Source organism: Plecotus auritus (genome assembly GCF_963455305.1).
Source record: "Plecotus auritus genome assembly, chromosome: 10".
In the NCBI taxonomy this organism is placed as follows: Eukaryota; Metazoa; Chordata; class Mammalia; order Chiroptera; family Vespertilionidae; genus Plecotus; species Plecotus auritus.
In genome coordinates, this window is record NC_137785.1 from 43770522 (window position 1) to 43784966 (window position 14445).

Here is a 14445-nt window from a genome sequence, read left to right on the forward strand (position 1 = left end):
CTCAGCAAAGAGTCAAGGCAAGCAAGGGTGGGATTTCCTTGAAGTGAGAAGCTATTGTGACTGATCTCTGCCACTCAAGGTTTGCACTTTCAAGGACCCCAGCTACACTTGAGACTCAGGTCCAACTCCTCCTCCCACACACACACCCACACAGCCTCAAGGCTCGGTGTCCTGTCCTCACCCGGACATTAACATGGTAGCCTTAGATTGTTCAAGTAAATAACCTAGGGCAGCTGCAGTGTCAGTCCCCGTTGTCACTGGTGTTCTGTCCTTGTTGTTTGGCCTCTTTTTATCTTTGGAGCTCAAGCATTTTGTTATATTTTATCCAACACTTCTAAATATTTTTTTGTAATTAAAGGTTTTTCAGGTCATCCTGAGCTCAGTGTTGTCAGAAATGGAAGTCTCTCTCCTTGTTAATTTGAAATGTCACCTTTACCTTACACGGAATTCCCGAGTCTTCCTGAAACTTTTATGGGATATTCCTAGAATGAACGTTTTTACCGTTCTTGATACACATTGTGAGCTTGCTTTCAGAAAGGCCAGTTCCTACCTATCAATCATTGTTTGCAAACCCTGGAAATGGTTTTCTAAAAAAAAAATCTTGCCTCCTTGATTGACAGGGAAGGAAAGGTTGCTGTTATTTCTGTTATTTTTATTATAGTGTGTGTGTGTGGGGGGGTCACTTTTCAAGTATTTATAAGCTCTTCGTGATCTGTGAACTCTCTGTTCACGTCCCTCACCTGTCTTGCAGGGGGACTCATGTTTTTCTTGGTTACACCTGGGCCTATGAAGCTACCCAACGCAACAAAACAGCTGTTCTGAGATCATCAGCCCAGCCTCCTCTGTCTCAACCAGTCTGGTTCAGACTCGGTTTGCAATCAATAAGCAGCCAGCAGCACGAGACAGTGGAGGGCAGTCTGCAAACAGAGCAGCTGACGCAGATCCTGCAGGACCCAAGGTGGGTTGAGGGGGCAGGGGCTGCTGTACCGCCCTTGTTCAGTAGCTGACAGCTGAACCTACGTCAGAAGGAAAAACAGACAAAGCAAACAGTTTTGGTCATACCGCTCTTCTGTAGCCCACGTTTTCTCTCCATAGAAAAGCTGGTGGGGGTGGGGGTGGAGCGGGGTAGGGAACAAATGAGAGGACCCCACCCCGCTCTGTTTAGGAAGTTACTGCTACCAGGTGAACTCCACTGGGCAGCCAAGGCCAATACACTGTAGAAATACTCACAATCTGCACCACCCAGCCATAGTTAAGACGTTCATTTAAAAATCAAAGAACACCTTTCTTTTTTTTTTTTTCTTTTTTTTTGGGGGGGGGGGTTCTGGTTACCTCACAATTTCTTTTCTATTTTTTATTTTTATTTTTTTATTATTTTTATTATTTTTTTACATATGTGTCCTTATTCCCCCATTAACCCCCACCCCCCACTCATGCCCCACCCCCCTGTTGTCTGCATCCATTGATTAGGCTCATATGCATGCACATAAGTCCTTTGGTTGATCTCTCCCCCTTACTCCCACCGACCCCCTCCTTTCCTGAGGTTTGAGGTTCTGATTGACGTTTCTCAGTCTCTACATCTGTTCTTGTTCATCAGTCTATGCCGTTCATTATATTCCACAAATGAGTGAGATCATGTGATATTTATCTTTCTCTGCCTGGCTTATTTCACTTAACATAATGCTCTCAATATTTTTTATTGAGTTTTAGAGGGAGAGAAAGAAACATCGATGTGAGACTGAAACATTGATCGGCTGACTCCCGCATGCCCCTTACCAGGGATCAAGCCTGTAACCCAAGCATGTGCCCTGACCGGGAATTGAACCAGCAACCCTTCGGTGCACAGGATGACACCCAACCAACTGAGCTACACAGGCCAGGGCTAAACTTACTTTTTAATAACTGCCTGGGCTCTTCATGTTTAGAGATCTAATTCTTACACCCTTCCTTTACCCATGCAGAGCAGCATAACAGATCATACTCACTGGGCAACTATCCCATACCAAGCTCTACTTGACACACTCTAGATGAATCAGCTCAGAATCCCCACATCCATCCTAGGAGGAGGGCCTGGGCTATGCCCACTTTACAGGTGACCATGACTCACACAGGCAATGAGTGGTGAATTAGAGTTCCAGATATTACTACACAAGTCTGCCTCTCCTTACAGGACAACATAAGTTGAAAAGTATAGTCCTTTCTTCAATAAAGAGAAATAAATAAATAAATAGAAAACATGAAGAGACAGCCAGCTGGTGATAACTTTAAGAAAATAATGACTTAACTATGTGGATTAAGCATAGACTATTCACCTGCAATTTATTGCTTATTTCCTTTACTAGAGGCCCAGTGCATGAAATTCGTGCAAGGGGCTCAGCCCTTGCAAGTGCTCGCTTAATAACTTGAGTATCTTCCAACCTAAACAATGTTGTAGATCTTCTTAAAGACAGTTCACTTCGCTGAAGGAAATTATCCAGCCAGTGTTGTGATGCTTTGAAGTCTTCGGGGGCTATGTCAAACTGTGGTGCCATTGCAAGGGCAAATTCTTGAATCTGAGCCCTATTCACAACCAAAGCCTTTGCTCTCCTGTCAACAACCCATTCACAGATCAGGTCTTCCAGCTCGGAAAATAATGGTTGCCGACCTGATCCACACTTGCGCTTTTTAGCATTTCCCTTGTCCACTTGTTCAATGAGGTTACCATACACTGCTCGCCATTTTCCGACCAATCGGATACTCAACATCTTCTCTTTGCAGAAAGCAGTAAGATTTTGGCCCCAAGAGTCTTCCACGATTCCTTTCTTGTACTCCACGAAGTAGCTTTTTCTTTTTGCGCTCATTTCTAGGGGTAAAAAAAAAGGAATTGGGGTATCAAGGTGGGGGGAGGGGGATCACTCAAAATGACACAGGGGGGATCAGAGGGGGAAATCCAAATGGCACAGGAGAATCAGAGGGGGGATTACCATTTTAGTAACCCCTTTTGATCTTCCTGTGTCATTTTGATTGCCCCCTCTGATCCTCCTGTGTCATTTTAAGTGATCCCCCTCCCCCCACCCCTGTGCCACTGAACACCTTCACCAGACATCCCCTCTACCCCTTTATCAGACATTTACCCCCTGGGGCCTGCCTGGGGACTGTCACTGGGCTTGCTGGGGCCTGGATCTGGGCTGGAGCAGGGTCTGCCACTGACTGAGAACCTTCAGTCATCATGAAGGCGGCCGCGAGCATCAGGTAGTGTCACCAGAGACAGACCAGCACTCACCACCTTGGCCGCGTCCCGTCCGCTCTAATCCTCCTGTTCTTCTACACGCATCTGCGAAAGTCTCCTCCTCTCTCCCGCCCCGCGCTCACCGCTCACTCCGACCTCCGCTCCGCCTCCACACAGCAGTGACATCAGGACTCCGCGTAACGTCACTGGTTGCTAGACGCCAGTCGGGGCGGCCCTAGCGACCAGTTTACAGTAAATTAATTTTCATTCTGAGACAGAGCCTGGGGCCCTTATTTTCGGGGGATGCCTTATATTTCACTCAGAAGGAAACCTATAAGTAGGTCTTATTTTCAGAGGATGTCTTATTTTCGGGAAAACATGGTAGGAGGGATTAGGAGGCTAGATTGGACCTTGATCACTCATAATGCCATCTTAATTCATAGAGAGAGCTTTGTAGTTTGTCCCCACATGTAATTTTTACAAAATCAAATGAAGAAAAAATAAAACAAAACAAATAATTTATATCTGTAAACTGGATAGAGAAAAGGCTGCCAGAACAGAGAGGTGAACCTGGTTGAGCTTTTAATTTTTTAACTAAACTTTTTATTTTAGAATAATTTTAGATTTACAGAAAAGTTGCAAAAGTACTACAAAGTTTTTCCCTATTTTTCACATCTATGTTACTCTGATACATTTTTAGTCACACTAAGAAATAAACATAGGTCCATTAATACTAACTAAATTCCACATTTTATTTGAACTTCACTAGTTTTTCTACTAATATCCTTTTTTCTGTCTCCTGAAACTAATCTGATCTTAGACAGTTTCCTCTGACCTATGACAGTTTCTCAGACTTTCCTTATTTTTCATGACCTTGGAAGTTGTGATACAGAAGGTCCCTCAAATTTGCGTTCATCTGATGTTTTTCTCCTGGTTAGAAGGGGGGACCAGTTGAGCTTTTTTTTTTTTAAATATATTTTATTGATTTTTTATAGAGAGGAAGGGAGAGGGATAGAGAGCTAGAAACATCAATTGGCTGCCTCTTGCACACCTCCTACTGGGGATGTGTCCCCAAGCAAGGTACATGCCCTTGACCGGAATTGAACCTGGGACCTTTCAGTCCGCAGGCCGATGCTCTATCCACTGAGCTAAACCAGTTAGGGCCAGTTGAGCTTTAATGTAATGGACATTCACTTCATATCAGAGCTATAATGGTTAAAAAGGAAATAAAACTTTCATCTATTTGCTGATTGAAATGACTGCTGTCACGAAGTCTGGCAAATAACACCATCCTGTTTGTTTTGTGCTTTGCATAACCATTGAAACCACGCCCTCTTAACGCAGTCGTTTTTCTTTAGTTGGAACTCGGTGTTCCTTCATTTGTGGATGGCTGACATCTCAGTCCCACTCTAATCCCACATTCATCAGAACGAGTGTCATTTGTACTTACCGAGGTAGCCACCAAACAATAAGCCTAGATTCTTGGGAAGTAATTCTGTGTTTTGCCATTCTCATGTCCAGGATAATCTACCATGCTCCAATCCCTCAGCCTATCTCTATCTCAGAAGTTCTCATTATTTGTGTAATAATATATGTTGACTGAGTTTTAAAAAACTGAGATATAATACATATGCCATAAAATTCATCTTTCCAAGTGTACCATTCACTGGTTTTTAGTATGTTCACAAAGTTGTAGAATCATCACCACTATCTAATTCCACAACATTGTCATCACTCCAAAAAGAAACCCTATCCCTATTAGCCATCACTCTCACTCCCCACCACTGCACCTTTCCTCTGGCACCACTAATTTACGTTTTATCCCGATGGATATTCTGGATATTTCCTCTGAATGAAATAGTACAATATGTGGTCTTTTGTGTCTGACTTCTTTCTCTTAGCATACATCCTCAAGTTTCATCCATGTCATAGCATGTATCAGCACTTCATTCCTTGTATGGTTGAATAATATTCCATTTTGTATAAATACAGCACATTTTGTTCATCCATTCATTAGCTGAAAGACATTGAGGCTATTCCTTAGTTGATTGTGGTGTACTTGTTTTATGCTCACCCTAGGATATGTGTATTGATGAGAGAGAGAGAGAGAGAGAGAGAGAGAGAGAGAGAGAGAGAGAGAGAGAAAGAGAGAGAGTTTGGTTGGCTCCCATATCCACTCTGACCAGGGATCAAACCCGCAATCTAGGTATTTGCTCCTGAAACTAATCTGATCTTAGACAGTTTCCTCCAACAACTGAGCTACCCAGCCAGGGCAGTTGATTGTGTTTTGATAGCTGCTTAATACTTGCTAACTGACTCAGCTCCTGGCATCATACCTTGCCTTCCTAATTCTTAATCCCCATCCCTATGTTATCTCCAACAAAATATATCCAAACAGTGGCTATTGCTGAAAACAACACATAAAAAAAATCACACCAAAAGACCACCTCTGTAGAAATCATTGCTGATTTTTCTACCATATTCATTCACTAACAGATTCACATATGGTTACTGAGTGCCTATGTGATAAGCACTGTTTGAGGTTCTACAGTCATAGGTTCAAGAAGATCCAGAGCCTGCTCTCAGGAAACTAGAATCTAGTGACTCAGATAGGCATTAAGCAAATCATTACACAAGTAGATAGGTAAACTGCTATTAGGATAAGTGCCACAGAGGAGAAGTACAGGACGAATAGCCCAGGGTGAGGACAGATGTTGAAGGAGCCTTCCCTGAAGAAGTTGCCTTTAAGTTGAGTTGTGAAGATAAGGATTTGTCCAGAAGAAGAGAGGGAGAGTTGAAGCTGTGAAAATATTTGTCCAGAAAAAGGGAGGGATAGAGAGTCCAAGCCGTGAACATATCATGCTGAAAGCATTGATGGGGTAGGGACTTACGAGGAAGTGGTGGGGTACTATGAATAAGAGGAAAATAGTAGACAATGAGGCTGGAGAAGGGCAGAGGGGTCTGGTCAGATGATGATTATAGGTAAGGTGATCAGTAGCTGTAGCAGCATCTTCTTGCCAAAAGCAAGTAGGCTTACTGTTTTCCAATGCACCGCGGTATTTAGAAATCCTTCAAGCTGCTCAAAATCAGGCAATTTTCCTCCCAGTCCCATGAGTAGCAATTCTGGTCCTGAACCTCGTTCTTGCCCACAGGTAACATATTCTAGCTATTTTCTTGTCCACTGGTCATATCTTCCCTTTGCCTCTTCAGACCCATTCTTTGCCCTTCCCCACCCTTCTCTGTGCCCCAGCATGCTGATCCCCCATCAGTGGGGTCCCTGGCAGGACATCTGAAGTAGGGGTAGGGTTTGCACAGGTTGAGTAATTAATCCTCTGGCTCCTTTCCTGTTAGGTTGCATTTCTGAAGGCCACAGCTACTATCAGGAGGCTATCTCCACACAACTATTCTTTCTAGATTCTTGTCATTATTTCTTCCCCTTGCCCTTTCAGGCCTCAGCGGGGACAGCTCCCCTGTTGATTTCTTCACTCCCTACTCAACACCCTAAGTCCCACAAATGGCTACAACAATACTCCCACTCCACATGCTCTTCAACAATGTGGCTTTGCCATTTCCCCATTGAGAGGTGGAGTCTAGCACTAGCTGGTTTGGCTCAGTGGACAGAACATCAGCCTGTAGACTGAAGGGTCCCAGGTTCAATTCCAGTCAAGGGCACATGCCTGGGTTGTGGGCTAGATCCCCAGTAGGGGGCGTGCAGGAGGCAGCCTATCAATGATTCTCTCATCATTGATGTTTCTCTCTCTCTCTCCCTCTCTCTTCCTCTCTGAAATCAATAAAAATCTATTTTAAAAAAAAAAGGTGAAGTCTATTTCTCCACCCTTTTAAATCTGGGCACACTCTGTGACTGTTTTGACCAAGTTGGGAGAAATGTACCGTGTCAGTTCTGGATCTAGTTCTTAACTGGTCTACCAGCATCTGCTTCCTGCTCTTGGGACCCTGAGCCTCCGTGTAAGAATCTAATTTATTCTGCTGGAGAAGGACCTAGGGAAGCGCAGAGGTGCCAGGCAGGTAGGTGAGGAAGCCAGCTGGGGTGTTTAGCCCATTTGAGCCTTCAGAATGCACCATACCAAGATGACTATGACTACAGGAGAAATCACAAGCAAGATCCACCCAACTATTCCCAGTCAACCCTCAGAACCACAAGAGATCCAAAATGAATTCTTTCATGTCAGAACACCTCCATTTCCTTCATTAAACTGTCTTCAAATTGCCTAGATTGTATGCACCATCTGTTTCCTGCTGAAGGATCACAACCAAAAGTGTCTGGCAGTAAAGATCCCACTCACCTGGGTCACAGAATCCCGTGTGCAGTGGGGATTGGCGTAACCCTGGAAAGCCATCTGGGTGAAGCCACCCTGAATGCATGGGTCTCTATCCTATCTTAAACACAGCACTCAGTCACCTGTTTCAGCGCTTTTCAAGAACAGATGTAGCACTTTTTTGGGGGGCCAGAATGCCATCTTCCAGGAATTAACCAAAATGACCAACACAAGGGGAAAGAGGAGAGGCACCTGCTATATGTTCTCCAGGCCTTTTGGGAAACATGGAGTAGTTCCTTTGGCCACATACGTGCGCATCTACGAGAAAGATAATGATGTAGTCACCAAGGGAATGGGCACTGTTCAAAAAGGAAGGCCCCCAAGTGTTCCCATGGCAAAACCGGAACAGGCTACAATGTCGCCCTGCATGTGGTAGGCATTGTTGTGAACAAATAAGTGAAGGACAAGATTCTTGCCAAGAGAACTAAAGTATATATTGAGCATATGAAGCTCTCTAAGAGCTCAGATAGCTTCCTACATATGGGAGGGAAATCGTCAGAAAAAGAAGGAAGCCAAAGAGAAAGGTTCCAGGGTTCACCTGAAGCACCTGCCCACGCCACTCAGAGAAGCACACTTTGCGAGGACGAATGGAAAGGAGCTGAGCTGCTGGAACCCATCCCCTGTGAACTCACGGCACAGTAAGTGTAAAGACATAAATAAAAGACTCTGTACTAATGTTTTGTGTGTGTTTTTTTTTTAAAAAAAGAACAGATGTAACAGAAGAGGTTACTCTGCCGCACAGTGAATCATTCATATGCTCAAGAAAGCATCCGTTTTTTATTTTCCAAGCTGAGCAAACTGGTTTTTTGTAATTTCCCTGTCCTTCTTGGAACGATGTCTTGGAAGAATGGAGCTCAGTCTCTCGTGAAGGTCTAACTAGTTCTGTGAATAAGAGGAGGGTATATAGATATAGTGTACATAGAAAGAGAGAGGGATTCCTTTTGCATCTACTAGTCTGATGTCTGAGCAGCCAACGAAAGGGACAGTTTTAATAATGACATGAATTACATAACCTTTCTCTCGCTTCATGACCTTTTGGGGGACCCTTGAGCTTAGGAGACCCAAAAAAAAGCCTTTAGCTTTTTACTCAGGCCTACATTTTCCTCTGCAGTGAGATGTCTGAGCCACAAGATAGGACTCTCCATGCAGAAGAGCATCTGCTTGTAGCACAGCACAAACTTAAGCATCCCCTGCCCTGTGCCTTACAGTGTAATACAGGGTCTTCCTTACAGACAAGGCAGGGCTGAGCCTGGCTTCCGTGCTGTAGAAAGTCCTGGGTAGACCTCCGGGGCTCTGACGTTCTGAAGAATTCTCTCAGCCAAGAAGTATCAGATGTTCCAAAGGTTAAAGGGTTTGTTGCTGCCATCCCCCAATGAGGCCTCAAGGCCACCCCTTCAATATGCTGCCTCGAAACAAGCCAGGGGTGATGTAACTCTACAAACTTGATCCAGGTTCACTGCTGGGATCTGTGGAAGGGAGAGAACCATCCATGGGGCCAAACCACAGTGAACTACCCAAGCCTGGGAACATTGAGTTCTCTCAAGACCCTGGGCAAAACAATGATGAAACACAGTGGGTCTCTAGTGTTTGAGAAGAGGACCACAGGATACATACCTCTCTCAGCTGGAGGACTGGCAGAGAGAATGGAAAAAAAAAGAGACAAGATAACAGAATTCAGGTTTGAACCAAGTCGAACCTGGAGAGGCGGGGCATTGTGCCTACTTATCACTTAAAGCTCTTCCATAGCAAGAGTTCTGAAACCAATGTCCATGAATACACTCATTGAACAAATGTTTATCTCCGAGTGCTGGAGATACAGTAATGAGGGAATCAAACCAAGCCCCTACCTTCCTGGAACTGATGTTCCTTTGGGGGTAGAAAAGCAATGAACAGAGAAACATGGTAGGAGGCATCAATGTCGTAAAGAAACAAAAAGCAGGGTGTGGGATTGGAAGGGTATCTTGTGTCCAATCATCGGAATGCTCCCCCCACCCCCAAACACCACATAGTGACATTTAATGGGAGATGGGAATGAAGAGAGAGAATGAGTCCTGTGGGTGGGGCCGGGGGGAACAAGCATTCAAGGCAGAGGGAACAGCAAGGTCAAAGGCCTTGAGGCAGGACTGCACTTGGCGTGTTCCAGGCAGAGCCAGGTGAGCGGGCTGCTGCGAGCAAAGCAGAGGTTGCCGGGATGGAGTAAGAGAGAAAGCACTCTAGTCTTGCTACTGAGAGGACTGAATAGGGCCTCCTGGTTTAACACAGGGCAATTTGTTCCCCAGCCCCAGACTGCCATCTATGAATGCCTTCGGACAGGAAGGGGTGAGAGCGCGCATCTGCATCAGAACTGACCCCCACTCAAAACTAAAACAAATCCCACAGAGCAGTGTGCTGCCGGCCATGGGTCAGCAGGGTCACTCAACTCTGCTTTTGGGTGCAGACCAGAGGGACAAACAGGCATGCAGATAAAATGTAAGCAGCTGTTCTTCTGGTTGAGTCTGTACAGACTGGGGCTCTGGTGGGGAGTCCCCTGCAGCCACCCCCAGGAAGTGAGCCCACCCTTCAGGGGCTTTACACATACTCTGCCTCCTCTCACCCAAGGACCTGCAAATCCAGCCATTCCCTTGGTCCTCATCTGAGAGTCCTGCAGAGGGATGGTTTGAGGGAGCAATAATTTCAGTGGTTAAGGCTATAGGACCTTATAGGTTTTATAGGAGAAATTAGAAAGCTATTAATTTATTAATTTATTTTAGAGTATCTCACTGTTGTTCTGGAAAAGGCAGAATTACAAGGATAGAAAACAGATCAGTGGTTTCCCAGGGGCTGGGGCTGGAAGAAGGGATGGCTACATGTGGGAATTTGGGAGGACGCAGGAATTGTTCCATATCTTGATTGTGATGCTGGTTATGACTGGATGCATTTGACAAAGACTGCAGAATCGTACACCAAAAAGAGTGCATTTTACTGTTTGAAAATTGTATCTTAATTTTTAAAAAGGAAGAATAACAGGTTACTTCCAAAAAAAATCAAACCAAACCAAAAACATCTGTGCTGAGAAGGTTACCACTGAATCTCAATCGCATAGCTCATCCTCCAAAGTAATTCTGCAGAAACAGCTGGGATTTCACCCAGGAGTGGTCTGTTGCTCATTTTAGGAAGGAGTGTCCTTTGTGAAAACATATCAATATCAGGACACTGGTTTGGGGTGGTTTTGCCATTACGAGTCTTGTGCGTGGGATACATTCGCAAGGAGCATGGAATAGAACTGAATTAGAGGACACAGAAAGGTTAAGGAACTTGCCCAAGATCACACAGCTACTAAATGGCAGAGTCAAAACTCAGGCCAAGGCACCTGCATTCTTATCCATCAGGCTGTCTCATAACCCCTGAAACATCCTGTCTTACGTTGATGATACTTAAGTGGTAGTTAATAAGGCAATAAAAATCTTTTGTGACCAAAGGGACCCCCTGGTTAATTGGGCCATTTTGTTCTCTGGCCTACATTATCTCAAGTGGCAGAAAGAAGGCAGGGCCAACCTGCTCTGGTTGGCTTTTGTTCTATTGACACTTATTGAGTGTCCTTGACATGACAAGCACCGTGGCAGATGCCTGGGATGGACAGATAAGAGACAGGCTGGTAAACCAGTGATTGACACTGTGAAGGTCTGTAGGAGGTGCAGGATAAGCCCAGAGGAGGAGAGGGAACTTTGTCGACCCTCGAGCTTAAACTTGAAGGAGTCCATTTGCCAAGTGAATGAGCAAAGGAAGACTGGACTTGAACTGCCCTGCAAACCTCCTGCACTCCAGACCTGAGGCTGAGTAGATTCATTGCCTTCTGTTGACAACATGGTTTTCAGCCCCCTGGAACAAGAGATCACCCCTGGCTCCCTATCTCTGCTAGAGCAAATATTGAGAAATGTCGGCCGCAATGACTTCAGTGTTGCACCTGATTGCGTATGCCACAGAATGGATCTATTCTCCAACCCCTTCCCGCCTCCCCTTCCCACCCCAAATGAGAATCAGGAGGCCAAGGCAGAGCTGAATCTTAGTAAATTGGAGTGGGGAATAACTAAGGACCATCCCCAGATACAGAGAGAGAGGGAAGAACCCAAAAAGAGTGACTGGAGATTGAGCCTGTGACGGAATGTTGCGTGACATCAGACCAATAATCAGTAACTACAAGGCCAGTGAATGCCAGCTGTTCTAGGGTCTCCAGGGAACCCCTATCTCTTTTCTTTAAAAAAAAAAAAAAACAACAACACAGCAAATAATAGTTATAACCATACACACAAATACTTATATCAGTTTTTTCTCAAGAGATTGAATATATATGATCAATCTATCAAAGTAACCAATACTTTTGCTCATAAAACTTACTAATTTTAGTCCTAGCCCAGTTTGGCTCAGTGGATAGAGTGTCGGCTTGCAGACTAAAGAGTCTCAGGTTCGATTCCGGTCAAGGGCACATGCCTGGGTTGAGGGCTTGATCAATGATTCTCTCTCATCATTGATGTTTCTACCTCTCCCTTCCTCTCTGAAATAATAAAAATATATTTTAAAAAACTTACTAATTTGTATAGCCCTATTAATTTTTCAACTATCACTGAATTCCCACTTAGATGTCAGTGAGCCCTAACATGACAATTATTAACTACAATGCTTTGGTATCTTGTAAATATTTGACCAATGTGTTCCCGGCTTGTGTTTCGCCAAAGTATGAACTCTGGGGAAGGGTATGTATTTCTGTTTCTTTTCTTTTTATTTTTCTTCTTATTCATAGAAACATTTCTTACATTGATACCCCAAGTGCTACATTACACTGGACATAGAGGTTCATTGAAACAGAAACTCATTCTTATGTTCAGCAAACATTTGTGTGTCTTCTATTTGCAAGGTGTGCTGTCTTTGCAGCGACCTGCACAGGAGGTGAATTCTTACACTAGTTTTGGGTTCCCTGCATTATCTTCCCGAAAGACCAGCATATTGGTGCATTTCTGAGGGCAGGGGCCATATTTGTTTAACTGATTTTACACAGTGCTAGTTCCACGCACAAGGGCATACATAAACAATCCAATGTAATCAAGAGGTGGATGCCTATTTCCAAGAGGAGGTTAAAATATGGCACTTTTACACATCTCAGTTTTTTAAAACTCATAAAACAAACGTGATTTACAAGTGCCAAATAAATCAGACCAAAAATACACCCCAACTCAAACGACAATTTGGGCAAGCACGTGTACTTTGATGTTTTTAGCACTGAGCGCCGATTCTCAGCGGGGTCTGATGTAGGCAGAGTGGGGAGAAGATTCCAACACGGCAGTAGAGGTCCTCTTCCAACTGTCCTTCTCCGTGCATCTTTAAGTCATTCGATCAAGATTTTCCCCTCTTTTAAATAAAAATGGTGTTTTTTTTTCAAGCTTATATTTTCCCTCCTGGCAAAATATGGGAGGGTCCAAGTGTAAAGTGATACAAGAGAAAATAAAAATGATAGCTAACACTTACACAGAACTTACTATATATCAGTCCCAATTCTAGATGTTTTACATATCTTAAGTCATTCAATTCTTACAACCACCCTATGAGGTCAGTTCTATTACGCTCATTTTCAATGTAGGGAAATTTCACTTCATTGAAGTACTTGGGTCCAGAAAAGTTAAATATTTTGCTCAAGTTCACAAATCTACCAGGTGATGGATCTGGGGTCCAAACTGTGAGAAATGCTCACCTGTTCGAATTCAATTAACGGACTCGGAGACAGAAGTATGGCGAAAACGAGACTTTTAATATGTTCTCAAGAGCGGGTGTCTGTCTGGTTGTACAGGCACACCTGGGGCAGCAAACACAACCCATTTATTCAGTCCCCCCTCCGGTTCCTCACTGGCTGAGTACTATGGAGTCACCTGTTTCCTCTTACGTCACCTAGGTTTTGCTGTCTCCCATTGGGTCATTAAAAAAAAAAATGGTGGGCAAAGGACCTAAATAGATACTTCTCCAAAGAGGACATACAGATGGCCAAGAGACATAAGAAAACATGCTCAAAGTCACTGATCATCAGAGAGATGCAAATTAAAACAACAATGAGGTACCACCTCACACCTGTCAGAATGGCTACCATCAACAAATCAACAATGACAAGTGCTGGCGAGGATGTGGAGAAAAGGGAACCCTAGTACACTGCTGGTGGGAATGCAGACTGCTGGTGGGGTGCAGCCAATTATGGAAAACTGTATGGAGTTTCCTCAAAAAATTAAATATGGAACTGCCTGTTGACCCAGTGATCCCACTTCTAGGAATATATCCTAAGAAACCCAAAACACCAATCAGAAAGAATGTATGCACCCCTATGTTCATTGCAGCTAAGATCTGGAAATAGCCCAAGTACCCATCAGTAGATGAATGGGTAAAAAAGCTGTGGTACATTTATACCATGGAATACTATGCAGCAATAAAAAAGAAGAATCTCTTACTCTTTGAGACAGCATCACACTAAGTGAAATAAGTCAGTTAGAGAAAGACAAGTATCACATGATCTCACTCATATGTGGAATCTAAGTAACAAAATAAACTAATGGATGGAATGGATCCAGAGACATGGAAGCATGGAACAGAGTGTAGAGTCTCGGAGGGAAGCGGGGAGAGGATGGGTGGGTGGGAGGTAATCAACCAAGGACCTTGTATGCATATATGCATGGCCCATGGACACAGACAAGGTGGGTGGGGAGGTCCTGGGGGGGGGGAGGGACAGGATGGAGGAGGTCAATGGGGCGGGGGAAGGAGACATATGTAATACTTTCAACAATAAAGAATCATAAAAATAAATACATAAATAAATAAAATAATGTGCAAAACTACAATAAAATAAAATAAAAGTTGGGCTGAGGCCTTTTCCAGTTGCCTCCACCT

The 14445-nt window shown here is 44.0% G+C and overlaps 1 long non-coding RNA gene across 1 annotated transcript; it reads right to left on the reverse strand.

Moving 5' to 3' along the window:
• Window positions 1-1390: 1390 nt before the first annotated feature.
• Window positions 1391-9011, reverse strand: LOC308235154. Its single transcript, XR_013959167.1, has 3 exons — window positions 8776-9011; window positions 3263-3443; window positions 1391-2842 (listed from the first exon to the last, which is right to left on the reverse strand). It is a non-coding gene; the product is annotated as an uncharacterized lncRNA (long non-coding RNA).
• Between the last annotated feature and the right edge of the window lie 5434 nt (window positions 9012-14445).